The following is a 16,007-nucleotide window of genomic DNA, read 5'->3' as shown; positions in this document are numbered from 1 at the left end:
CAAATACTTTTGGTCCCCTAAAATGGGAGTACTATGTATAAAAAGGGCTGTGATTCCTATATGGTTCACCCAATATAGACGTAAATATCCTCGAATTAAAGCTGACATCCTGCACTTTAACCTCATATCCATTGTTTCATTTCAAACCCAATGTGTTGGAGTACAGAGCCAAAACAAGAAAAATTGTGTCACTGTCCAAATACTTACAGACTGCATCATATATAAAATAAATGTACAGTGAGTTATCTAAATTAAGCAAGTAGATAACTGTGTGAATAAAAGATGACTTAGTTCTATTGGTCTAGAATCTGGGCCATCTAAATCAACATCCAGATGGAAGGAAGTGAAATTCACTGTTCAAGGGGTGGTCATGACAATCAATGATTATATTGGCCTTTAGCGCTATTTGCTTGATGTAGTTGTCTGAAAGCTGTAGTTGTACACCAATAATTTTGTTAGCTAGCTTCACAATCCTGCTCAGTTTGGTTTTATTACACCTGTATGAATGAATGTTAAGACGGATTCAAAGAAAGTTCTAAAGAACAAAGTCATTGTTGTAGTACATGCATTAAAAGAGCAGATTTTTCTTAGGAGGAACTATCACTGTTGTTTTTTTTTACATATGGAATCTGTGTTTTCCTCAAAGGTTAGTTTGTAATTAACAACAGTGCCAAGATATTTGTAACTGTTGACAACTTCAATTTCTTGCTCTTCAATAACTGTTGGTTTTGCAGCTGGTGGTTGCTTTCTCTAATCAATGATCATGTCTTTGGTTTTTGACACACTATGCTGAAGGAAGGAGCTGTTACACCAATCAACAAAATAACCCACGACAGGCCAATGATCAGTGTCTGTGTCTTGGAGGAGACTGAAATTGACAAGTCATCAGCAAACCTAATGATGTGCCTGTCCACTAAAGGGCTTCTACAGCTGTCTGTATACAGAAAGTTCAGGATAGGGGACAGCACACAGCCCTGAGGAGACCCCGTGGAAGAACAAAGCTGCCCTGATACAAGACCACTTACCCTCACTCTTTGTGATCTGTTGGTCAAAAAGTCTAAGATCCAGACTACAATATTAAAGTCCAGATTAAAATTTGAGAGTAATCGCTCCACTAACAAGCATGGTTGAATGGTGCTAAAGGCTGATCCGAAATCTACTGTATAAATCAATCTCTGGCATGTGTCTTGGGACCTTTCAGATGTGAATTAATTCATAAGAGATTCAGTAATGTTAGGGTAGCATCTTTGACCAGCAGGTGCTCTAAGTGGTGGGGAACATGCCTTTTTACAATTTACTCAAATCATTTTATAACTAAAAAGGACAATGCCACTGCTCTGAAATCATTTAATCTTGGGGCATTTGTGTTTTGCAAGTGGCATGACTGTTACCTGTTTCCCCAATTCTGGGTAATTTCTGCTTATTCATACACATATTGAAAACATAATGAAATACAGTACAGAACTGCTCAGCACATAACCTCAGTACCTCAAGTTCAAGTTTATTGTCATTATACTCATATACAGGTATATGGTATAACGAAATGCTATTTAGCTAGCTCTCAGACATAAGTAGTACAAAGAAAAAACAACAACAACAACAACAACAATACAATTGTATAACAAAAGAAAGACAGAGACAACAGGCAGTGTGCAAAAAAACAACAACAGGCAATGTGCAAAACAGCAAAAAGGTAACCGGTTATGTGCAAAAACATGCATCAACAGAATGAAATAAAGGGATAGAAATTATGGGGAGTGAGCTTTTGAGATGTATGGTAGAGATAGATTTTCAATGTGTGTTTGGGGTTTTTGGTAAGAAAGAAAGAAGGCACTGTGAGGTTCAGATCATGGGTGAGAGGTGAGGTGAGAGTGAGAGAGGCTGGGAGTTTAATAGTTTGATAGTGCGGGAGTAAAAACTGTCTCTGGCTGGTAGTCCGGGCCCGAATGCTCCAGTACCGTTTTCCAGATGGTAGCAGATCATAAAGTCTGTAGCTGGGGTGTGTGGGGTCTTTGATGATGCTTAGAGCTTTCCTCAAGCACGGTCTCTCATAAATGTCCTGTATAGATGGGAGGGCAGCCCCAGTGATGGACTGGGCAGTTCTCACCACCCGCTGTAGGGCTTTGCGGTCAGCAGCACTGCAGTTGCCATACCACACTGTGATGCAGCCTGTCAGTGTGCTTTCTGTAGTGCATCTGTAAAAGTTAGTGAGGATCTGGGGACATATCTTAGCTTTCTTCAACCGTCTTAGGAAGTACAGGCGCTGTTGCGCTTTCTTGATCAGGCAGGTGGCATTGAGAGACCATGTGAGGTCCTCGGTGATATGGACGCCAAGGAATTTCAAGTTACTGACCCTTTCCACTTCAGTCCCGTTGATGTGGATAGGGGCATGTCCGGTTTGCAGTTTCCTGAAATCAACGATCAGCTCCTTGGTTTTGCTGACGTTGAGGGTGAGGTTGTTGTCATCACACCACGTTGTAAGGAGATTGACCTCCTCCCTGTAGGCCCTCTCATCATTGTCTGTGATCAGACCTACAACTGTGGCGTCATCGGCAAACTTGATGATGGAGTTGGTGTTGTGTTTGGCCTTACAGTCGTGGGTGTAGAGGGAGTAGAGCAATGGACTAAGCACACACCCCTGGGGGACCCCAGTGTTCAGAGTTAGTGTGCCGGAGGTGTGGTTTCCAAGCCTGACAGCCTGAGGTCTGCCTGTCAGAAAGTCCCGAATCCAGTTGGAGAGGGTGGTGTTGAGACCCAGTGCACTGAGTTTCTTGACTAGTTTCTCTGGGATGATAGTGTAAAAAGCTGAACTGAAGTCGATGAATAGTAGTCTTGTGTATGAGTTCTTCTTGTCCAGATGGGATAGGGCACCTGCTCACTGAGGTTATGAGGTCTGAGACTTTTCCTGACTTTTCTTGAAAATGTCTCGTTGAGTATCACCTTGAGTTACATTGAGTATCAAATTCAACCTTGGTGTTGGCAGCGAGCTTCTCTTTAATACTAAAGCAATGTTTGTCAAATGTATGTTAAAAATGCAAGAGGCAGAACAGACAAATCTTAACAGCATAGAACTTAAAAGTCACCACTACATTTGTTTCACATTATATGCATTAAAAGATGCTACCATGGGACATGTAAAAGTCAAACTGAAGAGACAATGGCAATAAAGCTCTAGCAAGTAAACATACAGTATAGTAATTACCTTCTGGAGAAGGATCAAGTCACCCTTGATAAGAGTATCTCCTAAGCTTCAAATTACAGTATTCTGGAGAAGTTATAATACAGAGAACTTCATAACAATATCAGCTCTAATATCCATATGGCTGTCACTTAATCTTTTCTTGCTCTGCATTAATTAATTACTATTACTGCAATTATTACTTGATAAATAATGTCTTTGTTAGTGCTTTTCATCCAAGAGATCCCAAAATGGTTTACATACAGAAAGGGCTGCTCTTCATCTGCCACCTAGGTCCCCCCTAGGTTTTAAAATAAAATAAAGGTTTTATTTACTTATAGGAATGTTACTTAGAAACGTGGACGTTTCTTTTTCCACGGTGGGTCTAATGTGAGACATATTTGGTTTAACATGTTCAGTGTTCAGTGTGTGGTAGTTTGTTTGGTGCGAGTGAAGTCTTATTTAATCTCTGACCCAGGGAAAAGTGTGGTGTGGACGGCTGAGGACAGAATGCAGGCTCGCGCTGTGTCCGTTATTTTGATTCTTTGTCTTCTTCTTGCTTGATCGGCTAGTTTACTTTTTTTGTTTTACCAATAAAGTTTGATAATCGGCCAGTAAAAGCTCTGTTGTCCTTCACCTGAATGCCCGAAACATTTTACCGAACCCAGGATTTTACATATTTGGTGGCAGCGGCGGGTTTATTTTATTTTTGTGTGTGTGGTCTTCACGGACAAAAACGTCAGCACCGTGCCTTGCCGTTTGGACATTTCTTTTGGATGATTCGCTGTTCGCAAAAGGACTACACGTGAGTTTACTACGCTGCTTTGGCATTTCTTGGATTCAGTAGGATGAGCATCATTATCTGACTGATTATTTTAATGACTTTAGGATATATGTTTTTATCAATATTACCTTGAAACGAAACGTACTGCAATTCGTTACTTGTTCGTCTCAAGTAAAATCTTCAAGTTAAGAACTTTTAACTTTAATACTGCCATCTCCGATCACATTTTGGATATTTTTTTTTGGCTTTGTGTTATTCTGTACTTTGCATACGGATTTGTTGGGTTTTTTTTTTCGTCCGGCCAAAATCACTATAATATTTCTGAAGATTATTGGAGTGAATCCGTTAGGTGAAAGTCACAGTTTTGAAACTGAGGATGTCTACAGACATGTCTGACGATGACACATTCACTGCTGTGGTGCACTTCAAAGCCGTTTTGCCGGCGGGTTTCACTGGTGAAGGAACCGAAAGTTTTTCACAGTGGGTTAGACGTTTTCAAGTGTGCTGTGAGACTTCAGGTATGGATAAAACACAAATAGCTCAAATTCTTCCATCGAGATTGGCGGGTGCTGCATTTAGTTATTGGGACAGTCTCCCAGATACAGTGAAATGTGATTATGATAACACTTGCAAGCACATGCAATCCGTTTTCGGACAAAAACAGGAACTCAGGACATTTCAAACATATCTGAATGCACGGCCGCGTCAGCCTAATGAACCTTTGGAGGTGTATGCAGCAGAGTTGTGTCGCCTTGTACTGCAAGCTTTCTCAGATTATGGGCAAACTGCCATTACAGGAGAAATCCTGAGGCGTTTCATTGCTGGACTTGACCTTGAGTTACAAGCAAAATTGTACGAGTTTGGCGTTACCACTCTTGATGAAGCTCTTAAGGTAGCTGGCCAGTGTGAGAGAGCGTGTTCCACATTCCATGGCATCTTCCCAGCAGCAGTGTCAATGACTACTCCACCGCCTGCTCTCTCCACCCCAGTCCATAGCTTGACTAATACCAGTGCTGACAAGCTAGCAGCCCAGCTAGACAAACTTACACTTCAAGTGGACAGATTGCAGTCAGCTGTAACATCACTGACTCGCACCCAGGCATGTACCCATTCTCATTTCCCGGAGGTCCAGTCTTCATCTGCTGCACGTAGGAGACCACAGTCCCCAGACCACAGCAGAGGCAGATCTCCTTCACACAGCTGCATCAGTCAAAGCCGACCTTTTCGCAAGCCCCAGTCCTGGTGCCAGGTCATACCAACAACACCACGGTTATCATGAGCCTTTACACTGGGACCGGCAGGTGTCAGGCCATCATCAGACACATGAAGCTTGGGACACGTTGCTGAGATCCATTTAGTTTGCCTACAATACAAGTGTACATGCTAGCACTGGGTATACACCATTCTATCTGGTGCATGGTCGTGAGGCTCGGTTGCCAGTTCATCTGTTATTTTTGCCTAAGGCTGAACTATCATCTGCATCTCCAGGAACACCAGCTGAATATGCTGCATTTGTTTGTCGTAAACTCCAGCATGCTTATCAGTCCAGCCAGGAACATTGTGAAGCTGCACATCTACAACAAAAGACCCAGTATGACAAAAAAGTAAAGTACTCACCTTACCACAAGGGAGACTTAGTTTGGTTGAACGATCCAGCTCATTTACGGTGTAAACTGGCGCCACGTTGGAAAGGGCCATACTGTATCATACAGTTAATACGTCCTGCTGATGGAGATGGGGTGCTGTATGTCATTAGACAGAAAGACTCCCCTGATGGACCTACCCAAGTTGTTCATCACAACCGTCTGAAAGCTTATTTGACACCTGGTTTTCCACAGACAGAATGTCTCCCTCCAACTGCACCTGTCGAGCTTCAGCAGACTCAAAGGGTGCCACCCCAGGACAACCCAGATGTACAGGTACCTAGTGCTACCCCTGAGTTGCCTTCCATCATTTTCTCTGGTGTGAAGCAGTGCCACCATCCTGCCAGACATACAATTAATGAACAGTCAACTGCACAACGCGTCCAACACCTGAGGCTGAAGACTCAGCTGTTGAAAAGTAGAGCTTTGAGAGCTCTTTAACCTAAGATACAATAATGGCATTGGACACTTCATGATTTTTGGACATTACTGCTTTGTATAATGCAATAAGGGAGCCATTTTCTTGCAGCAAGTCATTGTACACTTTTTCAATCATTTGGTCTGCATCCGAAGGCTGAAGAAAGATGCATCTGTCATGCTCAGCTGTGCCTATATTAATTCCTGGAACAGCTGATAACTGCATGATCACAGATTCAGTAATATAACCATTTCACTTAAGGTTTGCAGAGGTCTCTTCAGATCTTCAGTACTGGACTCAGGGCTGGAACAGTTTAGCTGAATTTTCTTTAGCAGATTATCTGTGACTCCATGTACTATTTCAGAAGAAACAAGAGAAACTTCAGAAGACTGAGCACTGGGTATTGCCTCTTTGTTGTGCTCACTAGTGATTCTAATATCACTCATCAGCTCATCAACCTTCACATCATGCGAAGAGGACTCCAGAGGTTGTGTTTTCATACAGTCTGGCCTCAAGGAGCTCTTCTTAGTCTTCTTTACTGTCTTCTCTGAAGCCTTACACTGCTGTACTCCTTCTAGATCCTGGACTCTTTGAACCAGATAATCTCCAGGCTTGTCTGGGGTCTCAGAAGCTAAGCAATCTTTTTTCTTATTAGAACAAGGTATCACACCAACAGCTTCTCCTAGGGAACGTGATGAGCAGGGCTTATCCATAGTATCTTCTGGCTGGAAACTGTTTTCAAAACCACTTCGGACTGTTGGAGAAAAGCCTTTTGGAGACTTTGTCATAGAAGACTGCAGTTTTTTACTTCTGACTGTTCGACCAATAACAGGTGAAGGTTCTAACTGGTCCGTTTTGGTGCACATGAGCTGCTCAGTGCTCCAGGTTTCCATATCAATGGCAACTTGAGGAGTACTGGACTCGGGGCTGGAACAGTTTAGCTGAATTTCCTTTAGCAGATTATCTGTGACTCCATGTACTATTTCAGAAGAAACAAGAGAAACTTCAGAAGACTGAGCACTGGGTGTTGCCTCTTTGTTGTGCTCACTAGTTATTTTAATATCACCCATCACCTCATCAACGATCTCACTTGCTTCTCTACTAATACTGGTTTCTGGTGAAAGGGATGAACATCGGGAAGCTGAATGTGTCAGCTTGGAAATGTTGGTCACCATAGAACTGATTATGGTTTTGACCACTGTCTCATTTCTGGAGGCTACAGCTTTCTGTAGAACCTGTTGGGATCCAGTTTGACACAGCAATTCATTGTGAACAGAGCTGGCAACCTGCTGAATCTTGTGTGGTTCATGAAACACATCATTATCCTGTTTCACAACTGTTATCTCCTGGTTTTCTGACAAGTCCTGCAACACACTGTCAAAGAGGTCCACAGCTAGCTGACTCAGCAAAGACACAGACATCTTCCCTGGGATTTCTGTAGAAGTTTCCTCTTTTATCAAAGTAGGGTATATCTGCAATAGCAGCTGTGTTATGATGTTTTCCACAGTCTCAGTACACACTAAAGTCATATTAAGTGATTCTGTTGATTTAGCCATAGAAATTTCCTGGAGCCCAACTGAGGAAACCAGTTCAATATTCAACAGTTCTACAGGGACACTGAGTGGTTTGATTTCAGAACTGTTTTCAAGGTGGGAGTCTCTTTTCAGTTCTTCAGAAGAACTCTTCTCAATTTCTGATGTCATCCTGGCTGCTGGTATATTACCTATGGTAACAAAGAGCTTTTCATTTAATGATAGTAAAACAAAATATCAGAAAGTATGTACAATTGAAACAAAAACTAAATTATATTGAGAAGTAATGAATGACAGGCATCACAAAATATTTGAGTATAAAGCTTCATGTTCCTGTAAAACTATTACATCTTGGAGCTCAGGTAACTACATACAAAGAAGCAGCCATATTCACAGATATTGTATATATGGCTACTGAATATATGGCTATATTCACTCATTCTCTCATTCATAGTCATGGCCTACACTATCTTGGTCTAAATACATCAAAAACATTTAAAAGATACAACAGATAGAAAATAAAGGTACTGTATATTTATTACAGTAACTACATTTTTTAAATTGTACTTCATAACAACTAAAAGGTTAATACACTATTAAATGATTTGATTTGATTTCCTTCTTACCTTGATTTTCACTGTCGTCAGGCTCCATTGATAAATCACATGCAGCAGACAAAACATCCATGACAGACTTTACAAGCAAGCTGGAAAGCTGATTAATTGCATCATGGTACATCTGTGAACTGGGCACTGATGGTTCAGTACTTTTCTGTGGTCTGTGATCCTTGGTAGTCAGAGACACTTTCTCTGAAATCCTTTGGGAAGACTTAAATTCCGTATTTGTATCACAATCTTGAAAAAGTGAAACATCTTTCTCATTTTCGTCAAAAGTTGGAGAATCAGGAAAACTGAGGCACTGCTTCAACAGCTTTTTCACTGATTTCTCAGTACATGAATACAACAACTGCATAGAGAGCTCTGAGGACTTTGGATGGGATAAATCCTGAACTACTAGAGGGCTCTTTAAAGTTGGATCTGAATTAGATTTGTGAGCTGTGCCCAATTGTACTGCAATTCCTGATTTCAAAATTAAATGGAAAACATTTTAAAAAATTGGAAATGCTTTATTCTCAGTGACGAGACCAGCAGCACACTCTGATTTCTTTTGGCTTGCTCTAGACTTGCTTTTTGTATCTGAGGCCTCCGTTACATCAAGTTCACCCATAATAATGTCAACAATACCCATGGCAACAATTTCAATGTCAGACACTGCAGACTCTGCACATGCTATGTGTTCTGCTGAGAAGTCAATCTTTGGTGAAATGAGAGGGCTTCGCTGGTCTCCTTCCTCAACATTGTCAAGTGTTGTTTTCTCTAAACCTCTCTTTTGTTCTGCGGCATTTAAGCTGTTTTGATCTGTAAATGAATATTCTATCACATTGCTTCTGCAAGGAAGTTCCATGAACTCTTGTTCACCCAGTCCCATGTCATTTGAAGTAGAGGTTTTCTTCCAAACCCAGGACCGGGGAACTCGATTGCTTTTACATGTCAATTCATTTTCTTGTTCTGCTGTAGGAGTAGGTTGATCCTGAAGTTTTGATGAAGCATCAGCCAGGGCTCTATAGGGAGTGTCCTGACTCATGACTTCTGTGTCATCTGTATAAGAATCAATCACCATCCCAGGCACATTTATGGGTGGGAAACGTTGAACAGAATATTCTCTGCGGTTACTTTTAGTGTACTTTTTAGTGTACTCGTCTTGGTGGCCATGGACTATTTTATGAAGTGGCCGGAGGCCTACGCCCACCCGGACCAGAGTGCCCCCACGGTGGCCGATGCACTACTGGAGGGGATGTTTGCCAGGCTGGGGGTGCCGGAGGAGTTACACAGTGACCAGGGGTGTAACTTCGAGTCCCAGGTCTTTGCCAAAGTGTGCCAGCGCCTGGGGATCACTAAGACACGGACCACCCCGCTGCATCCCCAGAGCGACGGGTTGGTGGAGCGGTTTAATCGGACGCTCGCCACCCAGCTGGCCACCCTGGTGTCCCAGAACCAACGGGACTGGGACCGCCACCTCCCCCTTGCGGTCTGGGCGTATCGGACCGCGGTCCAGGAATACACCGGGTGCACCCCGGCCTCGCTCATGCTGGGCCGGGAAATGCAAACCTCAGTGGACCTGGTCTTTGGCCCGCCGCCAGGAGACGGGTCGGCACCGCGGGCTGGACTGGACTACGAGTGGGGCCTGCGGCAGCGGATGCAGCAGGTGCACAGCTTTGCACAGACCCACCTGACTCAGATGGGGTCCGGCAGAAGCGGCACTACGACCTGCGCTGCAGGGGGCCTGCCTTCCAGCCCGAGGACTCAGCCCTAAGCTGGCGCCGTCGTGGGAGGGGCCCGCTGAGGTACTCGGGGTGGTGGGCGAGGTCTGCTACCGTGTCCGGTTGCGAAGAGTGGTGGTCCTGCACTGAGACCGCCTGGCCCCCTACCGGGCCCGGGAGGAGGAGCCGTGTGGGGAGGCTCCAGACTTATAAGTGTATAGCGTGTTGTTAACTAATTACCACCCTAAAGATGTGTACGTGTTCCGTCAGTCTCCTCATGTGCATGTATATCCTGTGTTTGGTTTTGTGGTTGTTAATGAATAAAGCTATCGCTTGGTTTGTTAATCGCGTCTCCACTGGTCCTTTGTTCTGAAAAGAACCTGTAAACGCTACAGTATATTGTATATACAGTAGGTTTTATAGTCTTATAAAACACTTTTTTTCGAAGCATTTTATAATGCTAATCTTGCACTCTGCTGTCTCCTCGTTCCTTTCAGTTGGGCTTCACTGGTGAAATAAGGATGAAAACATCCTCTCTCTGCCCAGTCTTGCTTTTTGGCGGTTGATGTGTCTGTATGTGTCTTTTCTAGATATGTCTAAAACGGCACCTAATATGCAGGATGAAGCTGTTAAATTGGTAAACTGGTATCTGTAGCTGGGTAACTGCAGAAAGGGATTAAAAACGCACAGACAAACTTTTTAAAAACAAATCTGGGTGCGACGGTAGGATGACGTCACAACGGAACGGCCATTTCACGAGGTTCCTAATTCCTCAGCCTCGAGATGTGTTCTGGCTGTTTTCGGTTTGGCTGAAGGTATTTGTACCGTAGCAATGCCGTGCTTTAAATTTCATACTTGGTTATTTAAGATCCCTGTTTATAAGAATAGGTGTGTTAACCCCTCTGTATTCTGGCTAGATTTCACTCTGGAATTCTTAATCTGGCCTTCCTAAAGTTTTTCCTTAAAACAATTGGTGAAGAAATTTCTCCCTTTTCAACCACTTTTCATCTGTAGCTCCGAGGAACTGCTGGTATAGTGGTGGACAATGCGTGACTTTGGGATCCTTTGGGATGGAAAAGAAGTGTAGAAATGCAATTTTAATTATGGTCAATTATGGTATTGCAGCCATTTATAGTTATACAGGTCTTGTCCTCAATATTCTCAGTCACAGCAGCATGACACATGGAATATTATCCATCCATTGTCTAATCACTTGATCCAATTCAATGCTGTGGAGAAGGGCTCTTCAATTACCAGAGGTCAGTTTCTTCATTTCTGTTGCAGTGTGAGAGCAAAGAAAATTACAGTCATCAACAATTATACTGCTTATCTGTTTAGTTGCAAGAAGATTATCCTTTCTTTTGGACAGAATATGCATTCGGATTTGTGACCAAGATTACATAATACAAATGCCAAAGCTTGGAACGTCTGAAAAAGACTCAGTGGATGACAGAGGGATCAAATTTGCTGACAAAATGTGTGTTCACTGATTGATCTGCAGAGCCACACGGTCAGGCTGGGTGCAATAAGATGTGGATACAGTCCTTCAAATTCAAATCCCTAGTAAAAAAAGAGAATACAATCCATTTTATCCAGCAGCCATATCACTCTGCAACTCACAACTGGCAACCCACTGAAGCTCAGCAGGTGTGAGCCTGGTCAGTACCTGGTTGTGAGACCTCCTGGCAAAAACTAAGGTTGCTGCTGGAAGAGTGTTAGTGGGGCCAGCAGGGGGCGCTCACCCTGCGGTCCATGTGGGCCCTAATGCCCCAGTATAGTGACGGGGACACTTTACTGTAAACAGGCGCCGTCCTTCGGATGAGACATAAAACCGAGGTCCTGACTCTCTGTGGTCATTAAAAATCCCAGGGCGTTTCTTGAAAAGAGTAGGGGTGTAGGATTTCCCATTGGCCCTTACCAGTCATGGCCTCCTAGTAATCCCCATCTATGAATTGGCTTCATTACTCTGCTCTCCTCCCCACTGATAGCTGATGTGTGGTGAGTGTTCTGGTGCACTATGGCTGCCGTCGCATCATCCAGGTGGATGCTGCACATTGGTGGTGGTGGAGGGGAGTCCCCATTACCTGTAAAGCGCTTTGAATGGAGTGTCCAGAAAAGCGCTATATAAGTGTAAGCAATTATTATTATTATTATTATTTTAATACCCTGAATGTATGAAATGAGCACATGCTTGTTTTTAGCCTAGTCTTGCTGACAATCACATTGCTGGTCTGATCACCTGCAGGATACGAGAACTCTGTTTCTATAATATTTTGTCTTTGAAGAACTGGCATCTGATTCATTTCCAGTAGTCTCTGTCATTACTTGACTGTCTGTTGGGAACTGTTAGTCCTGCTTGTGTTTATTCTGCAGTCTGGTGAACAACAGGTCGTGAAATTAAGATCTATTTGATTAATTGTCTTTTATCCACCCTTTATCAGAAGGCTACTTATTCCTGTTTAAGGGTTTGCTGACCAGGAGTCTATCCCAGAATCCCAGAGGTGTAACTCGGCATTAGTAGTATACTTGTCCCCTTGTAGGGTACATACACAAACACACAGGGCGATGTAGACATTCCAGTGAACCGAACAAGCATGTGTTGAAGATGGAAGATGGAGGGAATCACCCAAAGGAAGATTATGTGAAAGCTGGAATCAAATTAAATGACCCCCAAACACGTTCACCAATTTTGTTTCTAAAAAGATAACTTTCTACATTATGCTAAATGATGAATGCACCTTCGTGTTTATTAAAATATTATTCTAAATGATTTTTAAAAATGCTGTTATTTTTATGTAAGAACTGTTTCAATCAAATGCACAAGAAAAAATCAATATTTTAGGAAATGTTGGAAAAGGAAAAGATGATTGAAAAGTATGGAAGCCCGTTTCCGCCAGGGAGTAAAAAAAAAACGCGCTATGGTATCTCAGAATTCCGATTTATTATCTCAGAATTCCGACTTAGTAACTCAGAATTCCGACTAAGTATCTCAGAATTCCGACTTTATATCTCACATTTGCGACTTCGAAATAGCCCATATTTCATTGTCTGTCCTTTTGTTATTGTAACGGATTCGGGTTCTAGGGCTTGTGCCCTCGCCGCTCCCACCCTAGTTTGTGCCTCACTGCATTGGCTCGAACCCAGGTCCTGCCAACTGAGGTACTTTCTGAGTTGCTAAGTCGCAATTCTGAGTTGCTAAGTCGGAATTCTGAAATACCATAGCGCGATTTTTTTACTCCCTGGCGGCAACGGGCTTCCATAGAAAAGCCTGGAATGCAAGTGTAATCCTCACTTAAGGGGAGCCGGGATTTAGAACTGGCTATAGTTGCTCACGGACATAGCGTTGGCTTTATGAACTACAACTCCCATAACGCACTGCTCAAGTTTACGTCACAGTCCCTATTCTGCCTGGCTGTGGTGACCTCTAGCGGGGCCCTCTCAGTTCTGGCAGCTTTACCGTTGATCGTGTGCACTCACCGGCGCGCGCAAGAGGAACTCACACACGGTTTCCTTTTTTAAAGTTTATTTTCTACAAAAATAGAAAAAAAACATGGGAGGGTTTCCAGAGATATGTACAAGTCAGGTTTACAGCAGGCTGGTAGCGAGAGTCTGACTCCTACCCTCGTACATGTTGTTTTCCCCTGTTGAAGACGTTTACTAAAACACCATTTAAACGCGACACAACATAACAACTCAACTAAGAACTTAACTCACAACACACAGACAGTTTTCATCTAGCGACTTAACACAGTTAGTTAACGAAGTTCAATTTCGTCTCTGATAACCCGCAGAGCCCGAATACACTTTTGATACTCTTAAAACAAATATAAACGCGTAAACCTTAAACTGAAACTATGACATCAGTAAACATAAATTTACAGACCTTTTAAAAAAGCCTCATTACTTCAGATCTTACCTAAAAAATTAGAAAGAGCCATGGGAGAGTTTCCAGAGATACGTACAAGTCAGGCGTACAGCAGGCTGGTAGCGAGGGTCTACCAGCCTGCACGAGGCGCTGTTCCCGATTCCCGGGCCCAGCTGCTCATCACCTGGTTGCACAAGCTTTGTCTTTTCATTTTCATTACTATATTTTCAGGTTGTGTTTTTCATACCACTACCGAAAAAAAAACATATTTTAGAGGAAGATGTCAGCTTGATTAAAAAAATATTGCTCCTTAAGCCTAGTTCCTTACTGTGCTAATTCTGCCACCTACTGGACAAGGTAATAAATAAAACAAGGAGAAAATCATAGAATATAACACCCACATTACAGGCCAGCGAAGTAAAGGGTGTAAGATGACCAGGGGAAGGGTCATTCATAACAGGTATTTTCGGAATTACCTACTTAAAATACTAGATATGGACCTAAGCAAAATGGCTGCCAAAAAGAATCAGCTGACCGGTATATGGAAAGGGTCTACCCTGAGAAACAATGAGACACAGCTGAGCCGCATCAGGAACAGAAATATAAGTGCTCCGGAGGCAGTGAACAGGGCGGAAGCTGATAAGGTGTATGCAGTTTGGAGGATGAGAGAGGAAAGAGGTTGATGTTAAAGATCGGACTAAGGAGTAACGGACTACTGAAAGGACAAAAGGTTTATGGTTTTTGGATTGCGGATAGTGGATAAGGATACATCGCGGATTGGCTTTATTACAGACTTTTGGAACTCGGAATCGGAACAGGATTAAGAGAGCGGATTACGGACTGGATTTGGAAGATAATTGGAGGAAGAAACGCCACGAAACTCAGGAAAGAAAAGTGTGGTGTGAGTACTTCTCTCATTTACATAAACTTTCCCCCGGAGGCACCACAAGGGATATCTGAAGGACTGAAAAGAAGTGCACTGATTGTCACATTACCTAAGGTTGTCTTTTAAAATGTACTTGTATTCCATTAACAGCATCTATTGCATTGCCTGAGAAAACCAGAAATTACTGTTTGTAATTTGTTCGAATTGGGTTCCTATGAAAAAGACTTGTGAAGAAACCCAGCTGGGACTCAAAACCCTTGGTATCTTGTCAGAAGAAGAGAATGCAATGTGCCCCAAGCAGTATGATTTTCAAAACACAGATTTAGTACCAGAAACAAATAATTTGTAGCTATTTTATAAGAACCTTTCATCTTGTGTTTTAATTGTAATACAGTGTAGTAAAATGCACAATGGTTTGGTTTTGGGAGAGAGAAGGAATAGGAGGGAGAGAGGTAAGAAGGGAAAGGAAATGAAAGAAAAGTCCAGAATAGGCTGTAGGCTGTAGAAAAAATGTGAATAGAATATGATATATTCCAAGGAGAAGTCGAAACAAAATAAGACGTTAAAAAGAAATCAGCCTATCACTGTTTGCTGGGAGAATGGATGAATCCTGTCTAATGCTCAGCTGACACCCTGTTAAAAGCAATAAAAGACAATGTTAGTCCTCCGTGGTTAACCTACATTTATGCTGTTGCTTTAAAACAGATAACAACGGAAGAACTGAATGACATGGCGGAGAATATAGTGGCGTGGGTGGCAGTGTCCATTATCAGAGTGCTGCTCCCAGCCATCTCCCTGTACAATGAAAAGAGGAGCCGGAGAAGAGTCTCTTAATCACCTGCTGCAGATCTAATAACCTTGCCTCTGAATTGTGGATGGTGTTCTTGAATGTGTCAACTCTCCCTCGTCAGCAAATAAGCCAATAAGAAAGAATTCCAACCCCAAAGACTGTGCGTCTTAATCAATCTGCAGACTCAGAGACTGACAGTGAGATTTTACAGGTTGTCTCTAAAAGCTTGAACCACTTTCACTGTATGTACTGAGTCAGTGTCAGTCTACAGTCTCCATATTAAATGAGATGTAAAATCTCAAATTGCACTTAATGAGTATGCTTTCTTTAGTGTTTTAATGAGACTTTCTGGTAGCAGAATATATGTAGCGTTTTTTTGTAACGGAATGCACAGCAGCACTGTTTCAGAAGGATATACAAAAGGTAAAATGTACTGTAATATTGTGGTAAAATAGTTGATAGCTGAATGGATATGATTTAAAATTACAGTGGTTTCCAATAGTAAAATAATGTTAAAAGGAAAGAATTCTATAAAGGTTATGAAGGTTTTAATCCATCCATTTTCTAATCCATTTCCAAAGGCATGATATA

Source organism: Atractosteus spatula (genome assembly GCF_055471065.1).
Source record: "Atractosteus spatula isolate fAtrSpa1 chromosome 11 unlocalized genomic scaffold, fAtrSpa1.hap1 SUPER_11_unloc_1, whole genome shotgun sequence".
NCBI lineage: Eukaryota > Metazoa > Chordata > Actinopteri > Semionotiformes > Lepisosteidae > Atractosteus > Atractosteus spatula.
The sequence above is the reverse complement of the archived record's forward strand: the minus strand, read 5'-3'. Positions refer to the sequence as shown.